Below are 8172 nucleotides of genomic sequence, written 5' to 3' on the forward strand. Positions count from 1 at the left end.
AGTAATTTTACCAAAAATTGTTTACAGACAGATTATTTCACTTATAATTCACTGTATCACAATTCCAGTGGGTCAGAAGTTTACATACACTAAGATGACTGTGCCTTTAAACAGCTTGGACAATTCCAGAAAATGATGTTGTGACTTTAGTAGCTTCTGATAGGCTAATTGACATAATTTGAGTCAATTGGAGGTGTACCTGTGGATGTATTTCAAGGCCTACCTACAAACTCAGTGCCTCTTTGCTTGACATCATGGGAAAAATATAAATGAATCAGTGAAGACCTCAGAAAAACTATTGTAGACCTCCACAAGTCTGGTTCATCCTTGGGAGCAATTTCCAAATGCCTGAAGGTACCACGTTCATCTGTACAAACAACAGAATGTAAGTATAAACACCATGGGACCACGCAGCCATCATACCGCTCAGGAAGGAGACGCGTTCTGTCTCCTAGAGATGAACGTACTTTGGTTTCGAAAAGTGCAGATCAATCCCAGAACAACAGCAAAGGACCTTGTGAAGATGCTGGAGGAAACGGGTACAAAAGTATCTATATCCACAGTAAAACAAGTCCTATATCGACATAACCTGAAAGGCCGCTCAGCAAGGAAGAAGCCACTGCTCCAAAACCACCATAAAAAAGCCAGACTGCAACTGCACATGGGGACAAAGACCGTACTTTTTGGAGAAATGTCCTCTGGTCTGATGAAACAAAAATAGAACTGTTTGACCTAGATAGTATGTGTGTATGCATTGATATGTAGGTTACGTGTGCCTTTAAAAAAAATGTATGTAGTTCTTTCCTTGAGCTGTTCTTGTCTATTGATGTTCTGCATTATGTCATTCTGTATTATGTTTCATGTTTTGTGTGGACCCCAGGAAGAGTAGCTGCTGCATTTGCAACAGCTAATGGGGATCCTAATAAAATACCCCCCCCCCCCCCCCCCCAAAAAAAAGTACTTTACTTTACTCTGCTGTATAGCACTCTATTGTATACCACTCTACTGTACTGTGCGCTATTGTATTGTATTCTGCTGTATTGCACTCTACTGTATACTACTGCACTCTACTGTACTGTTCTCTACTGTATAGCACTCTACTGTATACTACTGCACTCTACTGTACTGTTCTCTGCTGTATAGCACTCTGCTGTACTGTTCTCTGCTGTATAGCACTCTGCTGTATAGCACTCTACTGTACTGTTCTCTGCTGTATAGCACTACTGTACTGTACGCTACTGTACTGCACTCTATTGTGCTGTTCTCTGCTGTATAACACTTTACTTTATGGTACTGTACTCTGCTGTACTGTTCTCTGCTGTATAGCACTCTACTGTACTGTTCTCTGCTGTATAGCACTCTACTGTACTGTTCTCTGCTGTATAGCACTCTACTGTGCTGTTCTCTGCTGTATAGCACTCTACTGTGCTGTTCTCTGCTGTATAGCACGTTACTTTATGGTACTGTACTCTGCTGTACTGTTCTCTGCTGTATAACACATTACTTTATGGTACTGTACTCTATGGTACTGTTCTCGGCTGTATAGCACTCTACTGTACTGTTCTCTGCTGTATAGCACTCTACTGTACTGTTCTCTGCTGTATAGCACTCTACTGTACTGTTCTCTGCTGTATAGCACTCTACTGTACTATTCTCTGCTGTATAGCACTCTACTGTACTGTTCTCTGCCTGCTGTATAGCACTCTACTGTACTGTTCTCTGCTGTATAGCACTCTACTGTACTGTACGCTACTGTATAGCACTCTACTGTATACTACTGCACTCTACTGTACTGTTCTCTGCTGCATAGCACTCTGCTGTAGCACTCTACTGTACTGAGTGAGACATAATTACCTCTGTCCTGTCCTTTATTAACAGGGGACCCCCAACTCAACCCTAATCTCCCATCTTAAGGGGTTTACACAGAATACGTAAACGGAGCCGAACAAGCATGGTGCAGTGTCGGAATGTCGTTTTCAACACAACAAGGACAGCTCCTTGTAGTTCGCCCTGACAGTCGACGTACTCCCATGCCACATAAAAATTGTAGCATGCCGTATCACCCCTTTTGTAGAAATATAATATCAATGACTGTTCAAACAATAAACCAAACGACATTGTAGCCTTATAAGAATCCCCCTGATATGTATTTTGTTTAGAAGTAATAACTAGTGATTCCAATCTACTTATATAAAGAAGCTGTGAGACGTGCTTTTTCTCCACAACCAAAACATGACTTTTTGGGGGGGAGCTGATTTGCGAGTGAATACATTAAAGCTGCATATCAAACTGGGATAACTTTGTAGGTTACACTGGCATGTATAATAATATTTGCTAGGGAATATTATTTACTAAATAAATGAGATTATTTCACATGGCAATGTTGGAAGCTTATCAACTTCAAAATCACTTCAACGTCGAGATTGCTATCTTGGTTGAGATTGGCATTAAAAAAGCAGCCTATTTTGCATTAATAACTAAAATATAATCTCAGTGACATATCAAACAATAAACCAAACAACATTGGGGCCTTAAGGAATCGCCAAAATATGCATTTAGTTTAGAACTGATAATATTGTTCTAGGCTAAAACATACATTCTGACATTCTATTGTTTATCTTATATAGGAGCAAATACATCATAGCATCATATGGAATTAGGATAATGTTGTAGGTTACACTGGCAAGTATACAAATATTTGCCAGGGCACATGATATGATTATGAATTTGATTATTTCACATGGAGATGTGGGAAACTAAAAGGATAGCTAGATTGCATTGTTTAGCCAACTTTCTAGCAAGGGAAGACAACAAGACTAGAGACACAACAAATGAGAAAACAACAAGAAAACCTAACCTAATTTGACCAAAAATGTATTTTGTTTAGAAGCAATAACTATTCATTGCAGGGTTTTGCGAAATGTTAGATCCTGCTGTAGCCAACTAACGTTAGCTAGCCATATACTTTTTTCTCCACGACCAAAACATAATGTTCTATTTTTAGATGATATCAGAATGAATACACAATCAGCAAATCAAACTGGGATAATGTTTTAGGTTACACCAGCATGTAAAGGAATATTTGCCAGGCATATTTTTTAGATTATTTCACATGGAGATGTGGGAATCTAAAAAGGCTAGCTAGCTTGCTATGTTTTTAGCCAGGAAGGCGACTCTTCCTTGTTTTCACAAAATGAAAAGAGAAAAATAAAATACTTTCCTATGCTATCGCCTCCTTGTGAATGGGAGTGGGACCGGTGAGGATATCATGCTACTAAAAGGTGTCCGCTACTCCAAACATCCCACTCTACCCACATGCAAGCATGCAGATCAGTGGAGTAGAGCTTGTTGTAACCTTAACCTTCACTCACTGTTTCTCCTCCTGTTCCCAGTAAAAGCTTTCTTCAACTTGATGAGATAAAACCTATCAATATGAATCTCATCATCGGTCTCGCTGACGCCACCTCACTGACAGGCATCAGGGAAATTATTTATCACTTAAGTGCATGAAGGCATCTTTACACACAGTGATTCAGCTTGATGTGTTTGCCCTCTGAGCCGCAGCTAACATCTTTAATTTTCTCAAGCTGTCGCATCCATTACAGCGTGGAAATGGAATCAGGAAGCGGCAGACACAGTTGATCGCGTCCCAAATGGCATCCTATTCACTATGTAGTGCTTTACTTGTCACCAGGGCCCATAGGGCTCTGGTGAAAAGTAGTGCACTATATCGGAATAGTGTGCCATTTGGAATGCACAGGATGCCTATTGTTGGACTCACTGCCACCTGCACTGTGCATTCCTTGAGAGAAGAGTGAGAGGCATTTAACACAGAAATGATCTTAGAATAGAATCACTGTGACAGAGTTTTTTGGGTCTAATGGAGCAGGATGTCAGATGGGTGTGTGTGTGTGTGTGTGTGCACGCATGTGGCACGTGTTGACACTGTAACATTCACCCACATACAGATGGGTGTCATTCACCCTTGCAGATAATAGGTGTTTACATAGATGGTGTTTACAGTAGAAAGCACAATATGGATACACTGTAGCTCTCCCACTCACTGTTAGTGTTTACCTTAACCACCACCTACCTCCTCACTATCTATCTATCTCAGTGACAGTGTGAATGTGATTAATGACACTGCTCTAACTATCTCTTTCTCTTGCATACTTAACTCCTCCCATCTCTTTTTCTCCTCTGCTGTCCCTTCTTCCTCCCACCCATTCCCACTCACCCCCTCGCTCTCTCTCTGTCCCTGCCCACACTATCTGTCTCTCTCCTTCTTTCCCTCCCCTGCTCTCTCTCTCACCCCCTCGCTCTCTCTCTGTCCCTGCCCACACTATCTGTCTCTCTCCTTCTTTCCCTCCCCTGCTCTCTCTCTCACCCCCTCACTCTCTCTCTGTCCCTGCCCACACTATCTGTCTCTCTCCTTCTTTCCCTCCCCTGCTCTCTCTCTCACCCCCTCGCTCTCTCTCTGTCCCTGCCCACACTATCTGTCTCTCTCCTTCTTTCCCTCCCCTGCTCTCTCTCTCCTCCTCCTCTCTCAAGTCAATTAAATTTCAATTTAAGGGCTTTATTGGCATGGGAAACATATGTTAACATAGCCAAAGCAAGTGAAGTAGATAATAAACAAAAGTGAAATAAACAACCAAAATTAACAGTAAACATTACACTCACAGAAGTTCCAAAATAATAAAAACATTTCAAATGTCATATCATGTTGTCTATCTATATACAGTGTTGTAACGATTGCCTAATAGTTAAAGTACAAAAGGGAAAATATAAACATAAATATGGGTTGTATTTACAATGGTGTTTGTTCTTGACTTGTAGTCCTTTTCTTGTGGCAACAGGTCACAAATATTGCTGCTGTGATGGCAAACTGTGGTATTTCACCCAGTAGACATGGGAGTTTACCAAAATTGGGTTTGTTTTTGAATTCTTTGTGGATCTGTGTAATCTGAGGAAAATATGTGTCCCTAATATGGTCATAGATTTGGCAGGAGGTTAGGAAGTGCAGCTCAGTTTCCACCTCATTTTGTGGGCAGTGTGCACATAGCCTGTCTTCTCTTGAGAGCCAGGTCTGCCTACGGCGGCCTTTCTCAAAAGCAAGGCTATGCTCACTGAATCTGTACATAGTCAAAGCATTCCTTAAGTTTGGATCAGTCACAATGGTCAGGTATTCTGCCACTGTGTGCTCTCTGCTGAGGGCCAAATATAATTATAGTTTGCTCTATTTTTTTGTTAATTCTTTCCAATGTGTCAAGTAATTATCTTTCTGTTTTCTCATGATTTGGTTGGGTCTAATTGTGTTGTTGTCCTGGGGCTCTGTGGGATCTGTTTGTGTTTGTGTTTGTGTTTGTGAACAGAGCCCCCATACCAGCTGGCAGAGGAGACTCTTCTCAAGGTTCATCTCTCTGTAGGTGAGGGCTTTGTTATGGAATGTCTGTGAATCACTTATTTTTAGGTGGTTGTAGAACTGAATTGGTGTTTTCTGCATGCATTATTTGTTGTTTTACGTTATACACTGCAGATGTTTTTGCAGAGTTATGCATGCAGAGTCTCAGTTGGGTGTTAACCCCATTTTGTAAATTCTTGGTTGGTGAGTGGACCCCAGACCTCACAACCATGAAGGGCACTAGGTTATATACCTGATGCAAGTTTTTCTTGCCAGATCCTAATTGGGATCTCAAATTGTATGTTCCAAGAAGGTCCTTCTTGCCTTGTCTCTCAGCTCGTTCACAGGTTTGTGTAAGTAATCTGTGTTGCTGATGTTTAGGCCGAGGTAGGTATATTTTTTGTGCATTCTAGGGCAAGTGTCTAGGTGGAATTTGTATTTATGGTCCTGGTAACTGGACCTTTTTTAGATCACCATTATTTTTGTCTTACTGAGATTAACTGTCAGGGCCCAAGTCTGACAGAATCTGTGCAGAAGATCTGGGTGCTGCTGTAGGCCCTCCTTGGTTGGGGACAGAAGCACCAGATCATCTGTAAACGGTAGACATTTCACTTCAGAGCCTAGTAGTGTAGGGCCGGGTATTGCAGAGTGTTCTAGTACCCTCACCAATTCATTGATATAAATGTTGAAGAGGGTGGGGCTCAAGTTGCATCCCTGTCTTGCCCCCTGGCCCCTGATGAAATGCACATTTGTGTTTGTTGCCAATTTTAACCACACACTGGTTGTTTGTGTACATGGATTTTATAATGTCGTATGTTTTCTCCCCAACACTGCTTTCCATCAGTTTATTTAGCAGACCCTCATGCCAAATTGAGTCAAAAGTTTTATTGAAATCAACAATGCGTGAGAAGACTTTGCTTTTGTTTTGTTTGTCAATAAGGGTATACAGGGTGAATACGTGGTCTGTTGTACGGTAATTTGGTTAAAAAAAACTATTTTGATGTGAACCAACTGTATTGGTGTGATCAGATCTTGGTTCTAAATATTAGGGAAGATGCCAGACCTGAGGATGATGTTAAAGAGTTTAAGTATAGCCAATTGGAATTTGTGGTCTCTATATTTTATAATTTCATTTAGGATACCATCAATACCACAGGCTTTTTTGGGTTGAAGGGTTTGTATTTTGTCCTGTAGTTTATATTGCTTAATTAGAGAATCCAGTGGGTTGTAGAAGTCTTTAACAGCTGACTCTAAGGTTTGTAATTGATCATGTATATGTTTTTTATGCTGTTTGTTCTTAGTTATAGGGCCTAAAAGATTGGAGAAATGGTTTATCTAAATGTTTGCTAGATAGCTCTTCGTGTTGTTTGTTTAGTATGCTACAATTATCCCAGATGTGGTTAGATTCTATGGATTCTTCACTTACATTGAGCTGATTTCTGACATGTTGTTCTTGATTTTTTCTTAGTGGATTTCTGTACTGTTTTAGTATTTCACCATGGTAAAATGTTGGCTCAGGTTTTCTGGGTCTCTGTGTTTTTGGTTGGATAGGTTCTTCAATTATTTTCTTAGGTTTTTGCATTCTTCTTCAAAGCATGTGTCATTGTTGTTCATTTTCTTAGGATGTCTGGTTGATATTTTTGGATTTGATAGGGAAGTTGAGAGGTCAAATATAATATTTAGGCTTTCTACTGCCAAGTTTACACCTTTCGCTATTGTAGTGAAACATTTTGTTCAGGGAGTTGTCTAAAAGGGATTGAATTTGTTGGCTAATTGTTTTCTGGTAGGTTTCTACACTACTTTCCTTCCGTCTATAGCATTTCTTAATAGTATGCAGTTTGTTCAGCTTTGATGTCTCATGATTGAGTATTGCTCTGTTCAATTCGGCTGGGATTTTACTGTAATCTGATAGGTGTGTCAGTAGGCCCTATCAGATCCCTCCCTCTCTCTCCTCCTCCCCACCCTTTGTCGGTCTCTCTCATTCTTTCCCTCCCCCTCTCACTCTCTCTCTCTATCTCTAATTCTCTCTCCCTCCCCACACTTTCTGTCTCTCTCCTCCTTCACTCCCTATCTCTCTCTTTCTGGCTTCTCTGTCATAGAGCCTTACTGTCTGTCTGTGTTATCTCTAGCTTCAGCTGGCTGGCTGGGCTGCTATGGTTCTGCAGGTGGGCTGGGCTGCAATGGTTCTGCAGGCTGGCTGGGCTGCTATGGTTCAGCCAGCTGGCTGAGCTACTATGGTTCTGCAGTCTGGCTGGGCTGCTATGGTTCAGCAGACTGGCTGGGTCTGCTATGGTTCTGCAGGCAGGCTGGGCTGCTAGGATTCAGCAGACTGGCTGGGCTGCTATGGTTCTGCAGGCTGGCCGGGTCTGCTATGGTTCTGCAGGCAGGCTGCGCTGCTATAGTTCTTCTGGCAGGCTGGGCTGCGAGGGTTCAGCAGACTGGCCGGGTCTGCTATGGTTCTGCAGGCTGGCTGGGCTGCGAGGGTTCAGCAGACTGGCCGGGTCTGCTATGGTTCTGCAGGCAGGCTGGGCTGCTATAGTTCTTCTGGCAGGCTGGGCTGCTATAGTTCTTCTGGCAGGCTGGGCTGCTAGGGTCCAGCAGACTGGCCGGGCTGCTATGGTTCAGTAGGCTGGCCGGGTATGCTATGGTTCTGCAGGCAGGCTGAGCTACTATGGTTCTGCAGTCTGGCTGGGCTGCTATGGTTCAGCAGACTGGCTGGGCTGCTATGGTTCTGCAGGCTGGCTGAGCTACTATGGTTCTGCAGTCTGGCT

The sequence above is a fragment of the Oncorhynchus mykiss genome, chromosome 5, assembly GCF_057628025.1.
Source record: "Oncorhynchus mykiss isolate SJ-2025 chromosome 5, ASM5762802v1, whole genome shotgun sequence".
NCBI lineage: Eukaryota > Metazoa > Chordata > Actinopteri > Salmoniformes > Salmonidae > Oncorhynchus > Oncorhynchus mykiss.